Source organism: Oncorhynchus tshawytscha, linkage group LG31, assembly GCF_018296145.1.
Source record: "Oncorhynchus tshawytscha isolate Ot180627B linkage group LG31, Otsh_v2.0, whole genome shotgun sequence".
NCBI classification, from domain to species: Eukaryota; Metazoa; Chordata; class Actinopteri; order Salmoniformes; family Salmonidae; genus Oncorhynchus; species Oncorhynchus tshawytscha.
Window position 1 is genome coordinate 31,650,197 of NC_056459.1, and position 27,500 is coordinate 31,677,696.

The 27,500-nt window shown below is 47.2% G+C and overlaps 1 pseudogene; it reads right to left on the bottom strand.

Moving 5' to 3' along the window:
- LOC121841504 overlaps positions 1-27,500 on the bottom strand; it is a 180,853-nt pseudogene that overhangs the window by 11,875 nt on the left and 141,478 nt on the right.

Below are 27,500 nucleotides of genomic sequence, written 5' to 3' on the forward strand. Positions count from 1 at the left end.
TGTGCAAGTTCTCCCACTTAAAAAGATGAGAGAGGCCTGTAATTTTCATCATAGGTACACTTCAACTATGTGTATGTTTGTTCACTGCTCAACCCTTATGGTGGGTCGCCACTCAAAAGACATCTCGATTGGTGGGCCACGAAGCAAAACATTTTAGGTACCTCCCATGTGCTAAATGACTAAAATGTTAATGTAAAACATCTACAAAGGCAAAAGTGATCCTAGGTCAGGAAGCCCAGGACGTACCTTGGTGATCTGAGTGGTGGTGGTTGTACTGACTGTCTCTGAGGTGATGGTCTGGGCACTCAGCAGCACTCCAGAGTCCCTTTCTGCCGTGTTGTCTACGGGCTGAAGGAGACACTATGTTAACACAAGGGGGAGAAAAGGGGTTCATTTAGGACTACAGTCATGGCCAAAACTTTTGAGTATGCTGCTTCAGTGTCTTTTAATACTGAAGTATAATTACAAGCATTTCATAAGTGTCAAAGGCTTTTATTGACAACTACATGAAGTTGATGCAAAGAGTCCATATTTGCAGTGTTGACCCTTCTTTTTCAAGGCCTCTGCAATCCGCCCTGGCATGCTGTCAATTAACTTCTGGGCCACTATGAATACTGATCACATCCCATTCTTGGAGTTTCTCAGAATTTCTGGTTGTTTTTTTTGCCCACCCGCCTCTTGAGGATTGACCACAATTTCTCAATGGGATTAGGGTCTGGGGAGTTTCTTGGCCATGGACCCAAAATATCAATGTTTTGTTCCCCGAGCCACTTAGTTATCACTTTTTCCTTATGGCAAGGTGCTCCATCATGCTGGAAAAGGCATTGTTCGTCACCAAACTGTTCCTGGATGGTTGGGAGAAGTTTCTCTCGGAGGATGTGTTGGTACCATTATTTATTCATGGCTGTGTTCTTAGGCAGAATTGTGAGTGAGCCCACTCCCTTGGTTAAGAAGGAACCCCACACATGAATGGTCTCAGGATGCTTTACTGTTGGCATGACACAGGACTGATGGTAGCGCTCACCTTGTCTTCTCCGGACAAGCTTTTTTCCGGATGCCCCAAACAAGCAGAAGGGGGATTCATCAGAGAAAATGACTTTACCCCAGTCCTCAGCAGCCCAATCCCTGTACCTTTTGCCGAATATCAGTCTGTCCCTGATGTTTTTCCTGGAGAGAAGTGGCTTCTTTGCTGCCCTTCTTGACACCAGGCCATCCTCCAAAAGTCTTCGCCTCACTGTGCGTGCAGATGCACTCACACCTGCCTGCTGCCATTCCTGAGCAAGCTCTGTACTGATGGTGCCCCGAACCAGCAGCTGAATCAACTTTAGGAGACAGTCCTGGCACTTGCTGGATTTTCTTGGGCGCCCTGAAGCCTTCTTCACAACAATTGAACCGCTCTCCTTGAAGTTCTTGATGATCCAATAAATGGTTGATTTAGGTGCAATCTGACTGGCAGCAATATCCTTGCCTGTGAAGCCCTTTTTGCGCAAAGCAATGATGACGGCACGTGTTTCCTTGCAGGTAACCATGGTTGACAGAGGAAGAACAATGATTCCAAGTACCACCCTCCTTTTGAAGCTTCCAGTCTGTTATTCGAACTCAATCAGCATGACATTGTGATCTCCAGCCTTGTCCTCGTCAACACTCACACCTGTGTTAACGAGAGAATCACTGACATGTCAGTTGGTCCTTTTGTGGCAGGGCTGAAATGCAGTGGAAATATTTTGGGGGGGATTCAGTTCATTTGTATGGCAAAGAGGGACTTTGCAATTAAGTGTAATTCATCTTATCACTCTTCATAACATTCTGGAGTATATGCAAATTGCCATCATACAAACTGAGGCAGCAGACTTCGTGAAAATTAATATTTGTGTCATTCTCAAAACTTTTGGCCACGATTGTACATTGTCTACCGGCTGTGAGAAAGACAACAGGATCAAGTTCATTAGGCACCAAAAGGAAGAAAACACACTGAAACAGGGAGGGACTATCAGCAATTGTCCAATAAGAAATGCTTGTTTTAATTTTACATTGCAAGATGTTTTAAAACTTTTTTCCCGGTTTGGGTAGCCTGATGAATATGACCCAGTTCACTGTTAAAACAAACTCATTGGGTTAATAAAGGGATTTATTTAATAAATATTGATCCCTCTCACCTGCGCTGACTCGTAGGTAATGGTCTTGGTCTCAGTGTGCACGATGGGGACCTCCTTGTTAGAGACGTCTCCTCGCAGGGAGTTAGACACGTCGGAGATGGTGATTGTCTGTGTTTTCACCACGTTAGGCTGTAAGGAGAGGGAGAATACACACGGTGAATATTGAGTTTGTCGTATCCTCACTTCCCAACCACTCTCTCTAACTCCATACTAGATATATCAGAACCTTCTGTAGTATGACAGAATACTATATACATCATTCATACACGTTTCTCCACATACAGTATTCTCTCCCAACCCATCTAGCACAGACGTGTCAAGACCCACGATGACCTATGACCCATAGTCCCCTGTTCATACGATGTGACTATCCCCTGTTCATTCTCTGTGACTATCCCCTGTTCATTCTCTGTGACTATCCCCTGTTCATTCTCTGTGACTATCCCCTGTTCATTCTCTGTGACTATCCCCTGTTCATTCTCTGTGACTATCCCCTGTTCATTCTCTGTGACTATCCCCTGTTCATTCTCTGTGACTATCCCCTGTTCATTCTCTGTGACTATCCCCTGTTCATTTTATGTGACTATCCCCTGTTCATACCATGTGAATGTCCCCTGTTCATTAATCTTAATGGTTGTACAGTCGTCTCAAATAAAACTGTGAAGGACCTCGGCGTTACTTTGGACCCTGATCTCTCTTTTGAAGAACATATCAAGACTGTTTCAAGGACAGTTTTCTTCCATCTACGTAACATTGCAATGATCAGAAACTTTCTGTCCAAAAATGATGCGGAAAAATTAATCCATGCTTTTGTTACTTCTAGGTTAGACTACTGCAATGCTCTACTTTCTGGCTACCCGGATAAAGCACTAAATAAACTTCAGTTAGTGCTAAATACGGCTGCTAGAATCCTGACTAGAACCAAAAAATTTGATCATATTACTCCAGTGCTAGCCTCCCTACACTGGCTTCCTGTTAAGGCAAGGGCTGATTTCAAGGTTTTACTGCTAACCTACAAAGCATTACATGGGCTTGCTCCTACCTATCTCTCTGATTTGGTCCTGCCGTACATACCTACACGTACGCTACGGTCACAAGACGCAGGCCTCCTAATTGTCCCTAGAATTTCTAAGCAAACAGCTGGAGGCAGGGCTTTCTCCTATAGAGCTCCATTTTTATGGAACGGTCTGCCTACCCATGTAAGAGACGCAAACTCGGTCTCAACCTTTAAGTCTTTACTGAAGACTCATCTCTTCAGTGGGTCATATGATTGAGTGTAGTCTGGCCCAGGAGTGGGAAGGTGAACGGAAAGGCTCTGGAGCAACGAACCGCCCTTGCTGTCTCTGCCTGACCGGTTCCCCTCTTTCCACTGGGATTCTCTGCCTCTAACCCTATCACAGGGTCTTAGCCACTGGCTTACTAGGACTCTTTCATACCGTCCCTAGGAGGGGTGCGTCACTTGAGTGGTTTGAGTCACTGATGTGATCTTCCTGTCTGGGTTGGCGCCCCCCCCTTGGGTTGTGCCGTGGCGGAGATCTTTGTGGGCTATACTCGGCCTTGTCTCAGGATGGTAAGTTGGTGGTTGAAGATATCCCTCTAGTGGTGTGGGGGCTGTGCTTTGGCAAAGTGGGTGGGGTTATATCCTTCCTGTTTGGCCCTGTCCGGGGGTGTCATCGGATGGGGCCACAGTGTCTCCTGACCCCTCCTGTCTCAGCCTCCAGTATTTATGCTGCAGTAGTTTATGTGTCGGGGGGCTAGGGTCAGTTTGTTATATCTGGAGTACTTCTCCTGTCCTATTCGGTGTCCTGTGTGAATTTAAGTATGCTCTCTAATTCTCTCTTTCTTTCTCTCGGAGGACCTGAGCCCTAGGACCATGCCTCAGGACTACCTGACACGATGACTGCTTGCTGTCCCCAGTCCACCTGGCCGTGCTGCTGCTCCAGTTTCAACTGTTCTGCCTGTGATTATTATTATTTGACCATGCTGGTCATTTATGAACATTTCAACATCTTGGCCATGTTCTGTTATAATCTCCACAATCTCCAATCTCCACACAGCCAGAAGAGGACTGGCCACCCCACATAGCCTGGTTCCTCTCTAGGTTTCTTCCTAGGTTCCTGCCTTTCTAGGGAGTTTTTCCTAGCCACCGTGCTTCTACACCTGCATTGCTTGCTGTTTGGGGTTTTAGGCTGGGTTTCTGTACAGCACTTTGAGACATCAGCTGATGTACGAAGGGCTTTATAAATACATTTGATTCGATTTGATTCGTTCTCTGTGACTATCCCCTGTTCATTCTCTGTGACTATCCCCTGTTCGTTCTCTGTGACTATCCCCTGTTCGTTCTCTGTGACTATCCCCTGTCTATCCATTCCTCTTGTGCTGAAGGTGTGGCTCTAGCCAGAACTATCATCCCATCCCAGTGTCTCAGACAATCTACTTAAAACTAAGTGTAGATTAGGGGTTGGAGACAGAAGAAACTGTTGCGATCGCTTAACAAAATATGCTTCTTGTGAAAAATGATGATTCATGAAGTGTGTGCTTATTCAAACTGAACCTTCGTACTCTAGCGAGAACACATTATTCTCAATCTAAAAATAAAAAGGGGAAAAAAATAACTGCTATAGTTTTTTTTTTCAAGAAACAAAAACAAACAATTAAGTTGAGGGAGAAACATTGTCAAGAGAGAGAAAAGTGTAATTGTGTTGTTTTGAAAGAGAGAGAGAGCTCTCCAGAGGATGGGCTGCAGCACAGAGACAAAACTACGACCCAACTGGCATCCTATTCCCTATGTAGTGCACTACTGTTGACCAGGGCCCATAGAAGCATCCTAATTCCCTATGTAGTGCACTACTGTTGACCAGGGCCCATAAAAGCATCCTATTCCCTATGTAGTGCACTACTGTTGACCAGGGCCCATAGAAGCATCCTATTCCTTATGTAGTGCACTACTGTTGACCAGGGCCCATAGAAGCATCCTATTCCCTATGTAGTGCACTACTGTTGACCAGGGCCCATAGAAGCATCCTATTCCCTATGTAGTGCACTACTGTTGACCAGGGCCCATAGAAGCATCCTATTCCCTATGTAGTGCACTACTGTTGACCAGGGCCCATAGAAGCATCCTATTCCCTATGTAGTGCACTACTGTTGACCAGGGCCCATAGAAGCATCCTATTCCCTATGTAGTGCACTACTGTTGACCAGGGCCCATAGAAGCATCCTATTCCCTATGTAGTGCACTACTGTTGACCAGGGCCCATAGAAGCATCCTATTCCCTATGTAGTGCACTACTGTTGACCAGGGCCCATAGAAGTATCCTAATCCCTATGTAGTGCACTACTATTGACCAGGGCCCTATAGGGCACATAGTACTCTGGTCAAAAGTAGAGCACTACACAGGGAATGTGGTGACATTTGGGATTCAGCCAGCCTAGTGGTTAGAGCGTTGGACTAGTTAACCGAAAGGTTGCAAGATCGAATCCCCGAGCTGACACAGTAAAAATCTGTCGTTCTGCCCCTGAACAAGGCAGTTAAACCCACTGGGCCGTCATTGTAAATAAGAATTTGTTCTTAACTGACTTGCCTAGGATTTTTTTTTTACCCAATGTGATAAAACACTGTAAAGTAACCTGACTAGTCCCGGGGGACGAGCCGTGTGCTTTTCATAATAAGAGCGCCCCCCTGGGACGATGGAGAGGAGGATCAAGCCCACAGCGGGCTCCATGGCAACCTGCCACGCCAATTATCCACACACTAGCGCTCAGATATGCAGATTATGCAAATTAGAGGGATCATAAATAACTTTCATTTCGCTTTTTAATCTTTCATCTCAAACTCTTTGCCAGGAAGTGAGGGAGGAAGAAACAGAGAGAATAAGAGGGACAGAGAAACAGACAGAGATAGAGAGACAGAGAAAGAGTGAGAGAGAGAAACCAAGAGAGTGAGAGTTAGAGGGTGAGAGAGAGACAGAGAAAGAGAGAGAGGAAGAGACAGAGAAAGAGAGTGGTGTAGAGACAGAAAGCAAGAGCGAGCCCACAAGATAAAAAAAGAAAGTCATTTGATTTCGTTCACTTATTCAAGTCGGATATAATTTTGAGCCCATGAAAGGAGCAGATATGTGATATGACAGCTATAGCAGAGTGCATGCTGGACATCTGTTCAAAACAGGGCAATCTTCACACTGTGTCGTCCTTTTCAAAGTCAAGTTAGAGACCAAGAGCCAACATCAGGGTAGTGGAGGGGAGTTCCCTAATTAGAGAGTCAACATCAGAGTAGTGGAGGGGAGTTCCCTAATTAGAGAGTCAACATCAGAGTAGTAGAGGGGAGTTCCCTACTAAGAGAGTCAACATCAGAGTAGTGGAGGGGAGTTCCCTAATTAGCAGCAAAACAGACCCCCTAATTAGAGGGGGTGGAGGGGAGTTCCCTAATTAGAGAGTCAACAGTAGTGGAGGGAGGTCCCTAATTAGAGAGTCAACATCAGAGTAGTGGAGTTCCCTAATTAGAGTCAACATCAGAGGGGGTGGAGGGGAGGTCCCTAATTAGAGAGTCAACATCAGAGTAGTGGAGGGAGTTCCCTAATTAAAGAGTCAACATCAGAGGGTGGAGGGGAGTTCCCTAATTAGCAGCAAAACAGACCCCCCCAGAAAAATAATAATAAAATTAAAGTTTTCAAACACTATGGAAAGAATGGATATCCCTAATTTAGTGATCAGACAAAACACCCTCCCCATCAAAAAAGTCCAACATAGAATCTAAAAGCAGACATTCAAAATGAATACATCTGTCACTTCTTAGTATACAGGACACCACAGCATGAAACAGAACAACAGTAGTAATATATATATATATACAGGACACCACAGCATGAAACAGAACAGCAGTAGTAATATATACACAGTAGTAATATATATACATATACAGGACACCACAGCATGAAACAGAACAGCAGTAGCAGTATATATACACAGTAGTAATATATATATATACAGTAGTAATCTATATACACGGTAGTAATATATATACACGGTAGTAATATACACAGCAGCAATATATAAAAGGTAGTAATATATACAGTAGTAATATACATACGGTAGTAATATATATACACGGTAGTAATATATATATACATGGTAGCAATATATATACATGGTAGTAATATATATATATATACACGGTAGTAATATATATATATACACGGTAGTAATATATATACACGATAGTAATATATATATACATGGTAGCAATATATATACATGAAATATATACAGACACAGTAGCAATATATATGCATGGTAGTATATATATACATGGTAGTAATATATATACAGGACAATATATATATATAGCATGAAACAGAATATATATATATATATATATATATATATATACACACGGTAGTAATTATATTTAGTAGTAATACTGTATATATACAGTAGTAATATACATACGGTAGTAATATACATACATATATATATATATATATATATATATATATACATACATATATATATATATAGTATATATATATACAGTAGAAATATATATACGGTTTGTAATCACCTCTAAATGACTTACAGATACAGTACAGATACCCAAAGTTAGCATGCCTAATTAGATGTCTTTATTTTACAGTCGCCAAATGACCTTCACTTTTCATTACGGTTTAAATAAATCCTCATAGACTCTGACTAACATTACGATATTAATACAAATAAATTGTGAATGATATTAAAACACATACTAGATCAACATTGAGACTTTCCTACGGTCAGTTTCACAGTGAACATAATAAAAATGTCCATCTTTCTGGTGACCTAAGTTTCTATAATAATAGATCATGTGTTATAATAGTCATACACACATTTACCCACACAAACACCAACTAATACAGGAACAAGAACTAATACAGGAACAGGAACTAATGCACAAACACCAACTAATACAGGAACAGGAACTAATACAGGAACAGGAACTAATGCACAAACACCAACTAATACAGGAACAGGAACTAATACACAAACACCAACTAATACAGGAACAGGAACTAATACACAAACACCAACTAATACAGGAACAGGAACTAATACAGGAACAGGAACTAATGCACAAACACCAACTAATACAGGAACAGGAACTAATACACAAACACCAACTAATACAGGAACAGGAACTAATGCACAAACACCAACTAATACAGGAACAGGAACTAATACAGGAACAGGAACTAATGCACAAACACCAACTAATACAGGAACAGGAACTAATACACAAACACCAACTAATACAGGAACAGGAACTAATACACAAACACCAACTAATACAGGAACAGGAACTAATACAGGAACAGGAACTAATGCACAAACACCAACTAATACAGGAACAGGAACTAATACACAAACACCAACTAATACAGGAACAGGAACTAATACACAAACACCAACTAATACAGGAACAGGAACTAATGCACAAACACCAACTAATAGAGGAACAGGAACTAATACAGGAACAGGAACTAATACACAAACACCAACTAATACAGGAACAGGAACTAATACAGGAACAGGAACTGATACAGGAACAGGAACTAATACACAAACACTAACTAATACAGGAACAGGAACTAATACACAAACACCAACTATTACAGGAACAGGAACTAATACAGGAACAGGAACTAATACAGGAAGAGGAACTAATACAGGAACAGGACATGTACTCACATGCACACAGTTATTGAATACACTTCCACCACCACTCCATTGGTAAACAATACTTTTCCATAGTATTTCTAACAGTGCAACTGTGCTGTAAGGACTAGCCAGGATCCAGACAGACCTTTGAGAGTACACTTTTCAAATAGCATTTCAATGGCTTTAGACTCAGTCTATGAGTGGTGGTATTTCATATAGGAAGACATTCCAAAATTCTCTAAACTAGTCAAGCATTGACACATACAGTATCTTCAATCCAAACTCACCTAGTTGGATGAGTAATCAGCAAGTGGGTTGATAGATGTCGTTGTTACGTATTATCGTGGTTTAAATCAGTTTGAAAAATAAAGCACCATCTTTTCTGGACAAAGACACTTTCTCAATCTCTCTCTCTCTCTCTGGTAAGAGGGGCAGGCAGTGGGCAGTGATTGTTAGGACACGCAGGTTTGATTTAAAGCAAGCAGATGACAAAGTGGCAGGCAACCATCAACAGTAGTGGAATGCTTAGCAACCAGTGTTCCTTTTTGGTTACCGGTAGTGATGTCAGTCAGGTAAACAAGTGCACCAAGTATACCGTCTCTGCATCCCAAAAGTAGGGCACTATATAGAGAATAGGGTGGTATTTGGAATGCATCCCCTTGCCTTTATGAGTGCAACAACAGCAACATGGGTTTAAAGGTCATTTTAGTTACATGAGCGCCCTATGGTGAGAATAGTAATAAGTCAGGGGTTCTTCTCTTATATACAACCTGTCTGTCCTGTCTGTCCCGTCTGTCCTGTCTGTCCCGTCTGTCCCGTCTATCCTGTCTGTCCCGTCTATCCTGTCTGTCCCGTCTATCCAGTCTGTCCCATCTGTCCCATCTATCCTGTCTATCTCATCTGTCCCATCTATCCCGTCTGTCCCGTCTATCCTGTCTGTCCCGTCTATCCAGTCTGTCCCATCTGTCCCATCTATCCTGTCTATCTCATCTGTCCCATCTATCCCGTCTGTCCCGTCTATCCTGTCTGTCCCGTCTATCCAGTCTGTCCCATCTGTCCCATCTATCCTGTCTATCTCATCTGTCCCATCTATCCCGTCTGTCCCGTCTATCCTGTCTGTCCCGTATATCCAGTCTGTCCCATCTATCCTGTCTATCCCATCTGTCCCATCTGTCCCGTCTATCCTATCTGTCCCATCTATCCTGTCTGTCCCGTCTATCCTGTCTGTCCCATCTATCCCATCTGTCCTGTCTATCCCATCTGTCCTGTCTATCCCATCTGTCCTGTCTATCCCATCTATCCCATCTGTCCTGTCTATCCCATCTGTCCTGTCTATCCCATCTGTCCCATCTGTCCTGTCTATCCCATCTGTCCTGTCTATCCCATCTGTCCCATCTGTCCTGTCTGTCCCGTCTATTCTGTCTGTCCCGTCTATCCTGTCTGTCCCGTCTATCCCGTCTATCCTGTCTATCCCGTCTATCCCGTCTGTCCCGTCTGCTCTTGCCTAGAAAAACGTCAACATAGACGAGAGCCGATGCAGCTCAGTGGCAGACAAACATTAGCTCTCTGCTGTAGCGTCTCAGAGCAGGAGTACTGATCTAGGGTCAGTTTTTCCTTTTAAATCATAATGAATAAGTGGTCGGTACCTGATCCAAGATCAGCAATACAGATCTCACAGGCTGTTGGAGAGACGGCTGGCCTTAGATTGAAATAATCTCGTGCCATACAGCAGAGCTGTCCAGGAGACACTGCACTACACTGATTGATTGAAACACTAAGGGATGGACGCTAACTTCCACTGAAAGGAAAAGCCCCCTGAAAAACGAGAGACTTAAGGTAAAAAATGTAGCTTAAAGGAAAACTCCACCCAAAAACGATATTTTGGTATTTGTTTCATTAGTTGATTGTTGATATAATCCCAAAATGTTTTGCGTGTCAGCAATCAAGTTTTCAAGATATATCACTTTCAATATACAGAAATACAGCCGCTATGATGCATTTTGCATCGTGTGACGTCAACTTAAGTGTAAGTTTAAGATTCTGTGGACAGAGGGAGAAAATAAACAGTAGTCAAACAGGCTAAACACAAGCAGTGAAGAGTCAGTGTTGTGTTTTCTTTTCACCATGGAGTATTGTAAGTAAAAGTTGTAGAAGATCCTTGAAGTCCGGATATAAGTCAAGGGCGCAAGGCCAAATACAGCTCTCAACACACTTCCTGGAAAAAAAGTGCTGGCAAGGACAACAACGCCATTGTCCTTAATGCAAAATAACCTGGTAATTCACTCAGAGTAATGTTCAATAGGGCTTTGTGTCTGTCTGTCTGTCTGTCTGTCTGTCTGTCTGTCTGTCTGGGCTTTGTCTGTCTGTCTGTCTGTCTGTCTGTCTGTCTGTCTGTCTGTCTGTCTGTCTGTCTGTCTGTCTGTCTGTCTGTCTGTCTGTCTGTCTGTCTGTCTGTCTGTCTGTCTGTCTGTCTGTCTTTGTGTGTTGGAGTCAGATGACGGAACACAGAATAGAAGACAGAAGATAATTCTGTCTCTGTCCTTAAACAAGGCTACTTGACTGGGTGGTTCATTTCAGTAGAGGGCTCTCTCTCTCTGTCCACCGGACCGGCCAGTAACTGGGTGGTTCATTTCAGTAGAGGGCTCTCTCTCTCTGTCCACCGGACCGGCCAGTCACTGGGTTGTTCATTTCAGTAGAGGGTCACTGGGTTGTTCCTCTCTCTCTGTCCACCGGACCGGCCAGTCACTGGGTTGTTCATTTCAGTAGAGGGCCCTCTCTCTCTGTCCACCGGACCGGCCAGTCACTGGGTTGTTCATTTCAGTAGAGGGCCCTCTCTCTCTGTCCACCGGACCGGCCAGTCACTGGGTTGTTCATTTCAGTAGAGGGCTCTCTCTCTCTGTCCACCGGACCGGCCAGTCACTGGGTTGTTCATTTCAGTAGAGGGCTCTCTCTCTCTGTCCACCGGACCGGCCAGTCACTGGGTTGTTCATTTCAGTAAAGTCCACCGGACCAGGCTCTCTCTCTGTCCACCGGACCGGCCAGTCACTGGGTTGTTCATTTCAGTAGAGGGCCCTCTCTCTCTCTGTCCACCGGACCAGCCAGTCACTGGGTTGTTCATTTCAGTAGAGGGCCTCTCTCTCTGTCCACCGGAGTCACTGGGTTGCCAGTCACTGGGTTGTTCATTTCAGTAGAGGGCCCTCTCTCTCTGTCCACCGGACCGGCCAGTCACTGGGTTGTTCATTTCAGTAGAGGGCCCTCTCTCTCTGTCCACCGGACCGGCCAGTCAGATAAACACCAGCCAACACAGAGTGAGAAACATGACCAGCAGTCCAGACAGGAGAGAGAAGGATACATGGGACGGTTGTAGCTGGAGCATGGCTGGGTACAACTGGCAGGCTGAGGGCCCATTGACCCTGTCTTCCTCCTCCTCCTGCTCTTCCTCAGGCATTTCGATAGAGACCCTCAGAATGTTCCCCCGGCCCCGAGCCTCGTCCTCCTCAGAAGTATAATCTTCTTCCTCCTGTAGATAGTGGTGTCTGAGGAGCGGTGGTCCCCCGGAGGGCGAGGAGGCCTGCTGTTGCTGTCTCAGTAATTTTACCTGGTATTCAAACAGAGGACGCTTCCCTCGCTGTGTTCAGCAACGGGAGACCAAGAGAGACAGAAAACAATGAACAGACATGTGGGGGAATGGCCAACCGACAGGCAGGGAGTAGGGGAGGATGGGAAGGGACGGGGGGACAAGGGGAGGGAGGTGGAGGAGGGGAAGGGACAGGGGACAAGGGGAAGGAGGTGGAGGAGGGGAAGGGACAGGGAGACAAGGGGAAGGAGGTGGAGGAGGGGAAGGGACAGGGAGACAAAGGGAGGGAGGTGGAGGAGGGGAAGGGACAGGGAGACAAGGGGAGGGAGGTGGAGGAGGGGAAGGGACAGGGAGACAAGGGGAGGGAGGTGGAGGAGGGGAAGGGACAGGGGGACAAGGGGAGGGAGGGGAGGAGGGGACGGGGGAGGGAGGTGGAGGAGGGGAAGGGACGGGGGGACAAGGGGAGGGAGGTGGAGGAGGGGAAGGGACAGGGAGACAAGGGAGGGAGGTGGAGGAGGGGAAGGGACAGGGGGACAAAGGGAGGGAGGTGGAGGAGGGGGGGGACAAGGGGAGGGGTGGAGGAGGTGGAAGGAGAGGGGACAAGGGGAGGGAGGTGGAGGAGGGGAAGGAACAGGGAGACAAGGGGAGGGAGGTGGAGGAGGGGAAGGGACAGGGAGACAAAGGGAGGGAGGTGGAGGAGGGGAAGGGACAGGGAGACAAGGGGAGGGAGGTGGAGGAGGAAGGGGGACAAGGGGAGGGAGGTGGAGGAGGGGAAGGGAGAGGGAGACAAGGGGAGGGAGGTGGAGGAGGGGAAGGGACAGGGAGACAAGGGGAGGGAGGTGGAGGAGGGGAAGGGACGGGGAGACAAGGGGAGGGAGGTGGAGGAGGGGAAGGACGGGGGGAGACAAAGGGGAGGGAGGTGGAGGAGGGGGACAGGGGACAAAGGAGGGAGGTGGAGGAGGGGAAGGAGGGGGGGACGGGGGAGGGAGGTGGAGGAGGGGAAGGGACGGGGGGACAAGGGGAGGGAGGTGGAGGAGGGGAAGGGACAGGGAGACAAAGGGAGGGAGGTGGAGGAGGGGAAGGGACAGGGAGACAAAGGGAGGGAGGTGGAGGAGGGGAAGGGACAGGGGAGACAAGGGGAGGGAGGTGGAGGAGGGGAAGGGACGGGGGGGACAAGGGGAGGGAGGTGGAGGAGGGGGACAAGGGGAGGGAGGTGGAGGAGGGGAAGGGAGAGGGAGACAAGGGGAGGGAGGTGGAGGAGGGGAAGGGACAGGGAGACAAGGGGAGGGAGGTGGAGGAGGGGAAGGGACGGGGGAGACAAGGGGAGGGAGGTGGAGGAGAGGGGAAGGGACGGGGGGACAAGGGGAGGGAGGTGGAGGAGGGGGACAAGGGGAGGGAGGTGGAGGAGGGGAAGGGACGGGGGGACAAGGGGAGGGAGGTGGAGGAGGGGAAGGGACAGGGAGACAAGGGGAGGGAGGTAGAGGAGGGGAAGGGATGGGGGTACAAGGGGAGGGAGGTGGAGGAGGGGAAGGGACAGGGGGACAAGGGGGGGAGGTGGAGGAGGGGAAGGGACAGGGGGACAAGGGGAGGCAGGTGGAGGAGGGGAACAAGGGGAGGGAGGTGGAGGAGGGGAACAAGTGGAGGGAGGTGGAGGAGGGGGACAAGGGGAGGGAGGTGGAGGAGGGGAACAAGGGGAGGGAGGTGGAGGAGGGGGACAAGGGGAGGGAGGTGGAGGAGGGGGACAAGGGGAGGGAGGTGGAGGAGGGGGACAAGGGGAGGGAGGTGGAGGAGGGGGACAAGGGGGGAGGTGGAGGAGGGGGACAAGGGGAGGGAGGTGGAGGGACAAGGGGAGGGAGGTGGAGGGACAAGGGGAGGGAGGTGGAGAAGGGGAAGGGATGGGATGGGGGAGGAGGGAGGGGGAGGAGCAGGAGAGTGGTGGTATGTGATGCTGTAATGAAATGATCTACTGTTGAAGGGAGGGCAGAAGGGGAGGCAGTGGTGGCAGTAGTGAGTGACCTTTGATAGTAGTGAGTGACCTTTGATAGTAGTGAGTGGTAGGTCCCATCACTGAGCTTCAGCCAGACTCAGGATCTCCGGCTCTAGGCAATGAGGGTCAGGGTCCAGGGTGGTCTGACCAGGGCAGTGGTGGCAGCAGCAGTTCTGGGGCTGGAGAGGTTTTATGGGGCTTTGCTCCTCCATGCTGGGGTTAGATTGGGTGGCTGGGGTTAGATTGGGTGGCTGGGGTTAGATTGAATGGCCGGGGTTAGATTGAATGGCTGGGGTTAGATTGGGTGGCTGGGGTTAGATTGAATGGCTGGGGTTAGATTGGGTGGCTGGGGTTAGATTGAATGGCTGGGGTTAGATTGAATGGCTGGGGTTAGATTGACTGTCTGGGGTTAGATTGAATGGCTGGGGTTAGATGGAATGGCTGGGGTTAGATTGGGTGGCTGGGGTTAGATTGAATGGCTGGGGTTAGATTGAATGCCTGGGGTTAGATTGACTGTCTGGGGTTAGATGGAATGGCTGGGGTTAGATGGAATGGCTGGGGTTAGATTGAATGGCTGGGGTTAGATGGAATGGCTGGGGTTAGATGGAATGGCTGGGGTTAGATTGAATGGCTGGGGTTAGATTGAATGGCTGGGGTTAGATTGAATGGCTGGGGTTAGATTGAATGGCTGGGGTTAGATGGAATGGCTGGGGTTAGATTGAATGGCTGGGGTTAGATTGGATAAAGGCATTCTCTGGTAGGTAAAATGCTAGCTAGTGCAAACTGTTTGTTTGGCAGTGCAACGTCTTGGATCAGACACCGTTGGGGGAGAACCACCATAGAAACTGGCTTGGTGCAGGTTGGCTACATCACAGTGTGATCTACTCCTCACTGAATCTTATATAGTCAATCAGTCAACAAGCCTGCCTTAAAGTGATGAGCTTATCAAATTGAGGTCTATCGAGACTTGGCAGGCTCATATTTGGGATTTGTTGGTAATGTGTTCATGAAGACAAGACTGCTTGTCAAATCACCAGACTAGTGTATTATTCTAGAATGGTGTATTTTTTCAGTGATCTTTTAGACAAAAAACTGTTAAATATTATCATCTCCATTCAGAGGCCTAATCGTATAAACATGCCCACACTCAATACAGATTGAAAGTGAAGAAAAGTTTTTTTGGGGGTAAAAGTTTAGCAATGTTCTGATGGGAGTGCTTATTCTACTGCAGGAGTCTTCAGGTACATAGATAGGACAGGATAAGGGTCTGGGCTAGGCAGAATACCCAGGTAGCTGGAGGCAGCTTCAAGTCTGGGAGTAAAACTGTATTTTCAGCCCCATGGCAGTTGAGGAGCGAAGGGAGGGGAGCGGTGAGGTTCGGTGACCCAAGGCCCAAACACCTCTCTGGGTCTCCAGATCCTCGTCAGGAGAAGGGCGTGGCGGTGGAGGAGGAGGAGGTGGAGGATACGGAGGAGGAGGAGGGAGTGGATATGACTATGAGGCAGGGCAGGAGAAGGGGAAAGATGAGGATGAGGAAGAGGAGGATGAGGAGGAAGAGGAGGAACATGAAGAAGAAGAGGAGGAGCAAGAGGAGGGAGAGGAAGAGGAGGAGGAGGAGGAAGAAGAGGAAGAAGAGGAGGAGGAATAGAAAAAAGAGGAGGAGGAAGGGGAGGAGGAAATTAAGAGATGACACATATGAGGGGGGAGAGATCGAGGGAGGAGACAGAGAAAACATAAAACAACCAGTGAGGGAGGGATACAGGTCAGGGTGGAGGAGAGACAATGAAATGAGGAGGAGGAGGAGGAGGAGGAGGAGGGGGTCAGTTCTGTTGTTGTTGTTGTCGCTGTTTGTTTTTTGGTTTGCGTTTTTTGTTTTTCAGTCTCTCATCACTACGTCAGACACCACCATCATCATCATCACCATCATCATCACAGAGTCATGCAGCTTCACTACTATCGGGTCAAACCCAGCCATGCGATTTGATTGGCAGATCAAAGCAGGAAGACAAAGCTGGCAGCAGCCAATCATGGAGCGGGGGCAGTGGTGAGGGGGCGAGGTTTGGGAAAGATTAGGGTCTGTGGCTTGGAAGTAGACACCTAAAAAGGTAGTCACCGCGGCTGCGGGGGCGGGGCCGGGGGCGAGAGAGTACAGTCCTGTGGGTGAAGATAGACAGCTGATTCTCTTGCCTTGCTTAAGGTCACGGCCACACAGACTCCATACAGCAGCCATGCACAGAGTCCATAAAGCTGCCATACACAACATGGTCTGTTCTTTATTGTTAGCTGGTAAAGAACCGCCAGCTAATGTTCTCTTACTGCAGCCCAGCCCAACCCAGCCCAACCCAGCCCAGCCCAACCCAGCCCAGCCCAACCCAACCCAGCCCAGCCCAGCCCAGCCCAACTCAGCTCAACCCAGCTCAGCCCAACCCAACCCAGCTCAGCTCAACCCAGCTCAGCTCAGCCCAACCCAGCTCAGCTAAACCCAGCCCCAGCCCAGCGTAACCCAGCTCAACCTAGCCCAGTTCAGCTCAGCTCAGCGCAACCTAGCTCAGCCCAACCGAGCCCAGCTCAACCCAGCTCAAACCCAGCTCAGCCCAACCCGGCTCAGCCCAGCTCAGCCCAGCTCAGCCCAGTCCACCTAGCTCAACCAGCCCAGTTCAGCTCAGCTCAGCGCAACCCAGCTCAGCCCAGCTCAGACCAACCCAGCTCAGCCCAACCCAGCTCAGCCCAACCCAGCCCAGCCCAACCCAGCTCAGCCCAGCCCAGCCCAGCTCAGCCCAACCCAGCTCAGCTCAGCCCAACCCAGCTCAGCCAACCCAGCTCAGCCCGACCCAAGCCCAGCTCAGCCCAACCTAGCTCAGCCCAACCTAGCTCAGCCCAACCCAGCTCAGCCCAACCTAGCTCAGCCCAACCTAGCTCAGGCCAACCCAGCTCAGCCCAACCTAGCTCAGCCCAACCCAACCCAGCTCAGCCCAACCCAACCCAGCTCAGCCCAACCCAGCTCAACCCAACTCAGCTCAACCCAGCTCAGCTCAACCCAGCTCAGCTCAGCACAACCCAGCCCAGCCAAACCCAACATATCCCAGCCCCTGTACGGCCAGTAAGGACTGAATTGGAGTACCTTTATCTCTGATACGCCACCAACTACTCTGTATGCAGGTGATAGGGAGGCCGTCCTCACCTGCACACACACACACACACACACACACACACACACACACACACACGCACACACGCACACACATGAATATACACAGGGAAAGAGACTCCAAGAGTCTGCACTGCATCCACTGTACACACTGAGATCCACAAACACAGAGACCCTGATGAACACTTGATGAAACTGAAACGTTCATTTCTACTGACTATGACCCTTGTACACAGTATATCCTTAGGGAATGAAAGATCCTCTATATCTCTCTACCAAGTATGAGGAAACTAAATATATTAGGCGTATTTTAAATGAACACAGCACAGCAGCCCTGTAAAGTGGGTAATTTGACTGCCATTCTCTAGAAACTGGACATTGACTTGTGTCAAAAACTGAAACTGAGATGATTGCATCCTCTAGACTAGTGATTAGACGTTGATTTGCGTCAAAAACTGAAACTGAGATGATTGCATCCTCTAGACTAGTGATTAGACGTTGATTTGCGTCAAAAACTGAAACTGAGATGATTGCATCCTCTAGACTAGTGATTAGACGTTGATTTGCGTCAAAAACTGAAACTGAGATGATTGCATCCTCTAGACTAGTGATTAGACGTTGATTTGCGTCAAAAACTGAAACTGAGATGATTGCATCCTCTAGACTAGTGATTAGACGTTGATTTGCGTCAAAAACTGAAACTGAGATGATTGCATCCTCTAGACTAGTGATTAGACGTTGATTTGTGTCATAAACAACTACTGAATGACGTGAGAAAAGACCACAGTAAACCCTACTGGGACTAATGACTAATGTGCAATCCAAAGTAACAATTAGAAAACATTAAAGCAATAACATTTGCCCAAAGAAAGTCAACACATGAACAGAACCTCCTTGTCGGTAAACTTGTGCCAGCAAATGCAAAAAGTCGAGTCAAAAGTACCATCTTTCACTTCAAAACATCCTATTGTTGTCAGGAATCCTGGTAGTGCTATAAGTGGGGCTAGAGAGAATAAAGACCCCTCTGTCTCTCTGAGTACCATGGGCTACTATGTCTCTCTGTCTCTCTGTTCTTTACCAAGACTGCTTGTTCTGTTGTTCTGTTGACTCTATAGGAATATAACAATCTCAAGAAGAGCCTTAGAGCCCTTAACCCTGGCAATTTATCTAGCAAACTCAATGGTACACTAGCCAGGTCACCCATTTTGGCACTATTGACTTCAATTTTTAGTTGTGTTGGTTTTGACTCACCCCGTCAGTGCCTGGCTGCAGCTGTCCGTTGATGCTGGCCGTGCGGAAGGGTGAGTGGGTGGACAGGCGTTTGTCCCACTCGCTCTGCCGCGGCTCCGGAACAGACTCCATGAAGCTTCTCTTCAGCTCACTGATACTGGTGTGGTGACGCATAATCTCTGCCTGGGTCTTATCCAGGTCCTGGGAGGAGGGAGAGGGGGGAGGGACAGAGAGTAGAAGGGGTTGAGAGAGGAGGGAGGGGGAGAGAGGGAGTAGGAGGGGTAGAGAGAAAAGGGAGGGACAGAGAGGAGGGGAGGGAGGGAGGGACAGAGGTAGGAGGGGTAGAGAGAGGGAAAAGGGAGGGACAGAGAGAGAGGGAGGGGAGAGTAGGAGGGGTAGAGAGAAAAGGGAGGGACAGAGAGAGGGGAGGGAGAGTAGGAGGGGTAGAGAGAAAAGGGAGGGACAGAGAGAGGGGAGAGGAGAGTAGGAGGGGTGGAGAGAGGGTGTAGGAACAGGGGAGGGAGGGCGAGACAGAGGGGGATGAGATGAGAGAGAAAGAGAGAGTGGGAGGTGGAGAGGGGTGGATTGTGGGGAGAGGGTGGGGAGAGAGAAAGGAGGGGTAGAGATTGGGAGGGCGAGAAAGAAAAAGAGAGACAGAGAGCAGAGGAGAAGTCCGTGATAGATAAAGTAGAGACAGAGAGCAGAGGAGAAGTCCGTGATAGATAAAGTAGAGACAGAGAGCAGAGGACAAGTCCATGATAGATAAAGTAGAGACAGATAGCAGAGGGGAAGTCCGTGATAGATAAAGTAGAGACAGAGGGGATAGTTTAAGGGGAAGGCAGAAAGAGATAGCAAGGAAGGGCAAAAGGGTGAAGCCCCCAGATAGGAAGGGGGAAGGATGTCATTATTTGGGGAAGTGACTGGTAATGACACAGTTACAAGTTCAGCAGAACGCAATGTGATTGATGATTTGCTTATCATATCAAACTAAATGCAGTTGGAAGTTGGAACAGGCCTGCCCCTCTCAAAGAGGACAAACAACATGACAACAACAGGCTCTAACAGGTCTTAGTCCATCCAGACCACATGATGTCCTATAGACAAACAACAGGCCTTAGTCCATCCAGACCACATGATGTCCTATAGACAAACAACAGGCCTTAGTCCATCCAGACCACGTAATGTCCTATAGACAAACAACAGGCCTTAGTCCATCCAGACCACATGATGTCCTATAGACAAACAACAGGCCTTAGTCCATCCAGACCAAATTATGTCCTATAGACAAACAACAGGTCTTAGTCCATCCAGACCACATGATGTCCTATAGACAAACAACAGGTCTTAGTCCATCCAGACCACATGATGTCCTATAGACAAACAACAGGCCTTAGTCCATCCAGACCACATGCTGTCCTATAGACAAACAACAGGCCTCCAGACCACATGATGTCCTATAGACAAACAACGAGGCCTTAGTCCATCCAGACCACATGATGTCCTATAGACAAACAACAGTCCTTATGTCCATCCAGACCACGTGATGTCCTATAGACAAACAACAGGCCTTAGTCCATCCAGACCACATGATGTCCTATAGACAAACAACAGGCCTTAGTCCATCCAGACCACATGATGTCCTATAGACAAACAACAGGTCTTAGTCCATCCAGACCAAATTATGTCCTATAGACAAACAACAGGCCTTCGTCCATCCAGACCACATGATGTCCTATAGACAAACAACAGGCCTTAGTCCATCCAGACCACATGATGTCCTATAGACAAACAACAGGCCTTAGTCCATCCAGACCACATGATGTCCTATAGACAAACAACAGGCCTTAGTCCATCCAGACCACGTGATGTCCTATAGACAAACAACAGGTCTTAGTCCATCCAGACCAAATTATGTCCTATAGACAAACAACAGGCCTTTGTCCATCCAGACCACATGATGTCCTATAGACAAACAACAGGCCTTAGTCCATCCAGACCACATGATGTCCTATAGACAAACAACAGGCCTTAGTCCATCCAGACCACATGATGTCCTATAGACAAACAACAGGCCTTAGTCCATCCAGACCACATGATGTCCTATAGACAAACAACAGGCCTTAGTCCATCCAGACCACGTGATGTCCTATAGACAAACAACAGGTCTTAGTCCATCCAGACCACATGATGTCCTATAGACAAACAACAGGCCTTAGTCCATCCAGACCACATGATGTCCTATAGACAAACAACAGGCCTTAGTCCATCCAGACCACATGATGTCCTATAGACAAACAACAGGTCTTAGTCCATCCAGACCACATGATGTCCTATAGACAAACAACAGGCCTTAGTCCATCCAGACCACATGCTGTCCTATAGACAAACAACAGACTGTCCTGTGTTCTCTCCACTCTATTCCCTCCTATGTAGATTGAACTTTAGACGATACATCTCCGTCTAGTATCCGTGCCTGTCCATACCCATGGTGCAGAAGGTGATTGAGTCATTTCCCATTACCAATCTACCACATGTTGGGACCGTGATCAGAGAGATCAAATACAGCACCTATTAGACTAGATTCTCCTGGTTAATGACTATTCATAAACCACATCTGTTCTGAACAGAATCTGCATTGCCTAGGATCTTCATTTGATCATTATTTTGTTGCTGAGAACTGCAGGAAAATAAAATGTGTAGGTTTAAAAAGCTGATTTGTCGTAAAACATTTTTGATCAACCCCTACAAAAAAAAAGTCCATTAATTATAATCCAAGTTATAATTCACATATCAGTTTGCTGAAGGATTATTTTCCAGCTGTTGCAAACGGGCTCAAATTAAGATCCTACATTTGTATATAGAGCCCTAGCTTTAGACCAGGGTACATAAGGGAGTCCCATAGAGTTCTGGTCAAAAGAAGTGCACTACATAGGGAATATCATGCCATTTGAAACGGAGCCAGAGAGTAGAAAGGAGCTCTGAGAGGTAAAACTATGGGGAGAACATTGAAGTGTTATGTTTCACGAAAGAGCATCGGTCTGGCTCCCTGCCAGTGAACTGGTACCACGGTAACTGAAGCCCAAAACTTTTATCTGTCTGACTCAACCTGCTCTACATACGGTGCACTCGGAGAGTATTCAGACCCCTTGACTTTTTAAACATTTTGTTACATTACACCTTTAATTCTAAAATGAATTAAATGAGTTGTTTTCCTCATCAATCTACACACAATAGCCCATAACGAAAAAGCGAAAACAGGTTTAGACATTTTTTGCAGAAATACTTTATTTACATAAGTATTCAGACCCTTTGCTATGAGACTCGAAATTGAGCTCAGGTGCATCCTATTTCCATTGATCATCCTTGAGATGTTTCTACAACTGATTGGAGTCCACCTGTGGTAAATTCAATTGATTGGACATGATTTGGAAAGGCACACACCTGTCTATATAAGGTCCCACAGTTGACAGTGTATGTCAGAGCAAAAACCAAGCTATGAGGTTGAAGGAATTGTCCGCAGAGCTCTGAGACAGGATTGTGTCGAGGCACAGATCTGGGGAAGGGTACCAAAAAATGTCTGCAGCATTGAAGGTAGCCAAGAACACAGTGGCCTCCATCATTCTTAAATGGAAGAATTTTGGAACCACTCTTCCTACAGCTGGCCGTCTGGCTAAACTGAACAATCGGGGTGGAAGGGCCTTGGGGGAGGTGACCAAGAACCCGACGGTCACTCTGACAGAGCTTCAGAGTTCCTCTGTGGAGATGGGAGAACCTTCCAGAAGGACAACCATCTCTGCAGCACTACACAAATCAGGCCTTTATGGTAGAGTGGCCAGACGGAAGCCACTCCTCAGTAAAAGGCACATTACAGCCCACTTGGAGTTTGCCAAAAGGCACTTAAAGTACTCAGACCATCAGAAACAAGATTCTCTGGTCTGATGAAACCAAGATTGAACTCTTCAGCCTGAATACCAGGTGTCACGTCTGGAGGAAACCTGGCACCATCGAGGGAAAGATGAACGGAGCAAAGTACAAAGAGATCCTTGATGAAAACCTGCTCCAGAGTGGTCAGGACCTCAGACTGGGGCGAAGGTTTACCTTCCAACAGGACAACGACCCTAAGCACACAGCCTAGACAACGCAGGAATGGCTTTGGGACAAGTCTCAGAATGTCCTCAAGTGGCCCAGCCAGAGCCCGGACTTAAACCCGATCGAACATCTCCGGAGAGATCTGAAAATAGCTGTGCAGCGACGCTCCCCATCCAACCTGACAGAGCTTGAGAGGATCTGCAGAGAAGAATTGGAGAAACTCCCCAAATACAGGTGTGCCAAGCTTTGTAGCGTCATACCCAAAAAGACTTGAGGTTCTAATAGCTGCCAAAGGTGCTTCAACAATGTTCTGAGTAAAGGGGTCTGAATACTTCTGTAAAATGTGATATTTCATTTAAATTTTCTTTTTCTTTTTATACATTTGCAAACTAAAGGAGAACTGAACAACAGAACAAAGGCACTAATGTTACCTAACAATAACGAAATCAACTGATGCCACTGGCAACGCTATAAAATCTCCACAAAAGAGAGACCGAGTCTGCAGTGGTACAGTAGACACATTCGTCCATTACCCTAGCGACTAGTGCTTTTTGAGGTTTGGTTTTTGGTTTCAATAAGATTATTAAAAAAATAGTTTCCGATTTCAATAATTGGAGAGAAAAAAATAGTAAATGCACTGCATTATGTGGGTTGAATGATGTTACACAGATTAAGACAAGTCCCATGATGGTAGTGAACTGTCCTTATTAACCAACATTACTTTAATTAAATATTTCAGTTGTTGTTTATATTACATATGTTTTATTTGATGACTTTATTATTTCATTCCAAGTCATCATCTCATCTCTATAATGTTGGGTTCTAACTTCACTATTTTAGACCTTACTGATACCTTTATTTAACGAGGCAGTTGATTATCTTACGTGTATAATAAACTCAGCAAATAAAAGAAACGTCCCTTTTTCATGACTCTGTCTTTCAAAGATAATTTCGTAAAAAATCCAAATAACTTCACAGATCTTCATTGTAAAGAGTTTAACTTCTTAGGGCTAGGGGGCAGTATTCGGAAGTTCGGATGAATGACGTGACGTGGTTGAGAGAATGCCAAGAGTGTGCCAAGCTTTCATCAAGACAAAAGGGTGGCTATTTAAAGAATCTCAAATATAAAATATATATTTTTAGTTTTGATGTCTTCACTATTATTCTACAATGTAGAAACTAGTAAAATAAAGAAAGACCCTGGAATGAGTAGGTGTTCTAAACCTTTTGACCATTCTGAACAATAGAAATAAAGCATTTCAATTGTTTACCACAGAAACTCTACTGTGGCAATTTACCAGACACTTTGTATGAATGGAAACTAATGTTGGTGTTATTATTTTATTATTTTCCTATTTATTTTTTCCAACAGTGTCTGATACGGTCATTCCTTATCAAGATCGGGGGTTAAATATCCCTGGACTGTCCATATTTGACTGTCCATATTTGACTGTCCATAGTTGACTGTCCATATTTGACTGTCCATATTTGACTGTCCATATTTGACTGTCTATAAAGACTCATTTTTTTCAATTTAATGATACAGCAGGAAAATTCTCGGCGGCAAAAGAGTGATCAAGTTAAGATCCAACATCTGTATATAATGTATTATAAAAATGGGTGGTTCGAGCCCTGAATGCTGATTGGCTGACAGCCGTGGTATATCAGACTGTATACATTGGGTATGACAAAGCATTTTTTTCTGCTCTAATTACATTGGTAACCAGTATATAATAGCAATAAGGAACCACGGGGGTTTGTGGTATATGGCCAATATACCCCGGCTAAGGGCTGTGTCCTTCTCGTTGCGTCGTACTTTAAGAGCAGCCCTTGCCAAAAGGAGAGAGACAGATTTACCCTTTGACCCTAGGTGACCATTTCACTGGTGGTAGTATGGTATGCTGGCATGCATGAGGGGTGAGTGTGAGTAGGAGCCCTCTTATGCACACAACCTGGGAGTACACACACACACACACACACACACACACACAGCAATGTGCCTGAGGATACTTGGTCCTGAGCCAGCCGACAGTTATTATTGTGATGATAATCATGAATCAGAGACATGGCTGTGTCCTAAACGACACCATATTCTCTATATCAGGGGTGTTCAACTCTGACCCTATGAGGTTCACAGCCTGCTGGTTTTCTGTTCTACTTCATACTTAATTGCACCCACCTGGTGTCCCAGGTCTAATTCAGTCCCTGATTAGAGGGGAATCACCCACCTGATGTCCCAGGTCTAAATCAGTCCCTGATTAGAGGGGAATCACCCACCTGGTGTCCCAGGTCTAATTCAGTCCCTGATTAGAGGGGAATCACCCACCTGGTGTCCCAGGTCTAAATCAGTCCCTGATTAGAGGGGAATCACCCACCTGGTGTCCCAGGTCTAAACCAGTCCCTGATTAGAGGGGAATCACCCACCTGGTGTCCCAGGTCTAAACCAGTCCCTGATTAGAGGGGAATCACCCACCTGGTGTCCCAGGTCTAATTCAGTCCCTGATTAGAGGGGAATCACCCACCTGGTGTCCCAGGTCTAATTCAGTCCCTGATTAGAGGGGAATCACCCACCTGGTGTCCCAGGTCTAATTCAGTCCCTGATTAGAGGGGAATCACCCACCTGGTGTCCCAGGTCTAATTCAGTCCCTGATTAGAGGGGAATCACCCACCTGGTGTCCCAGGTCTAATTCAGTCCCTGATTAGAGGGGAATCACCCACCTGGTGTCCCAGGTCTAATTCAGTCCCTGATTAGAGGGGAATCACCCACCTGGTGTCCCAGGTCTAAACCAGTCCCTGATTAGAGGGGAATCACCCACCTGGTGTCCCAGGTCTAAATCAGTCCCTGATTAGAGGGTAATCACCCACCTGGTGTCCCAGGTCTAATTCAGTCCCTGATTAGAGGGGAATCACCCACCTGGTGTCCCAGGTCTAAACCAGTCCCTGATTAGAGGGGAATCACCCACCTGGTGTCCCAGGTCTAAACCAGTCTCTGATTAGAGGGGAATCACCCACCTGGTGTCCCAGGTCTAAATCAGTCCCTGATTAGAGGGGAATCACCCACCTGGTGTCCCAGGTCTAAACCAGTCTCTGATTAGAGGGGAATCACCCACCTGGTGTCCCAGGTCTAAATCAGTCCCTGATTAGAGGGGAATCACCCACCTGGTGTCCCAGGTCTAAGTCAGTCCCTGATTAGAGGGGAATCACCCACCTGGTGTCCCAGTCTAAACCAGTCCCTGATTAGAGGGGAACAATGAAACAATGCAGTGGAACTGGCTTCCAGGTTCAGAGTTGAGTTTGAAGGCTCTATATGGTGCACTACTTTAGACCACAGTCCTACGGGCCCTGGTACCTGGTCAGTCCTACGGGCCCTGGTACCTGGTCAGTCCTACGGGCCCTGGTACCTGGTCAGTCCTACGGGCCCTGGTACCTGGTCAGTCCTACGGGCCCTGGTCAGTCCTACAGGCCCTGGTCAGTCCTACGGGCCCTGGTACCTGGTCAGTCCTACGGGCCCTGGTCAGTCCTACAGGCCCTAGTACCTGGTCAGTCCTACAGGCCCTGGTCAGTCCTACAGGCCCTGGTCAGTACGGGCCCTACCGGGCCCTGGTCAGTCGGGCCCTGGTACCTGGGCCCTGGTACCTGGTCAGTCCTACAGGCCCTGGTACCTGGTCAGTCCTACAGGCCCTGGTCAGTCCTACAGGCCCTGGTCAGTCCTACAGGCCCTGGTACCTGGTCAGTCCTACAGGCCCTGGTCAGTCCTACGGGCCCTGGTCAGTCCTACGGGCCCTGGTCAGTCCTACGGGCCCTGGTCAAAAGTAGTGCACTATGTTGGTAATAGGGTACCTTTTGGGACACAGCCAACGGTCAAAGGTCAACAGAGATGAGGGTCAGAGAGAGTCATTTGGTTATGGTTAGATACAGGAACAGCACGATGAGTGACAGAGGCAGTGTTCCAAATGGCACCCTATTCCCTATACAGTGCACTACATTTGGCCAGGTCCCACAGGTCTCTAGTTAAAAGTAGTGAACCATGTAGGGAATAGGGTGACTGAGAGAGGTACAGTACAGTAGAGTGAAGGTTATGTTGTTAAGGAGGTCCAGGTCTCACAATGAGAATGACAACAGAGGGCAGCATCATTAACGTGTCAATAACATCACTGAGAATGAAAATATATGACTGGGAAAGTCTATCAATCAAAAGTGGTGTCCGTCACCAACGCAAGCTGACGAAGAACAGCCTAACTCATCCAACATCATTCCTATTGGGAACACTTCCCCGTTAGTAGGAAACCAGTGGTCGTTGCAGAAATCATACATTTGACGACCATTGCTGACGACAATAACATTTGGAAAAAGCATCCAAAACTGCAAGTAATTATCGACTAAAAGGTGCAACAACAACAAACAAACAAACAAACAAAACAAAAAGAAAACGATTTGACAAGCAGGCTGAAATCAAAGGGGGACAGGGCATGCTGGGTAGACGGTGACCACTGACATTCAGTCTTAAAGGCCAAACTGGTGCACCCTTTCAGACTCAATGCCTATAGCTTTTAAATAATACTGGACTATGATAGTGATAGTTGAAACACTCCCAATCATATATCAAACAACTGTGGATAAGAA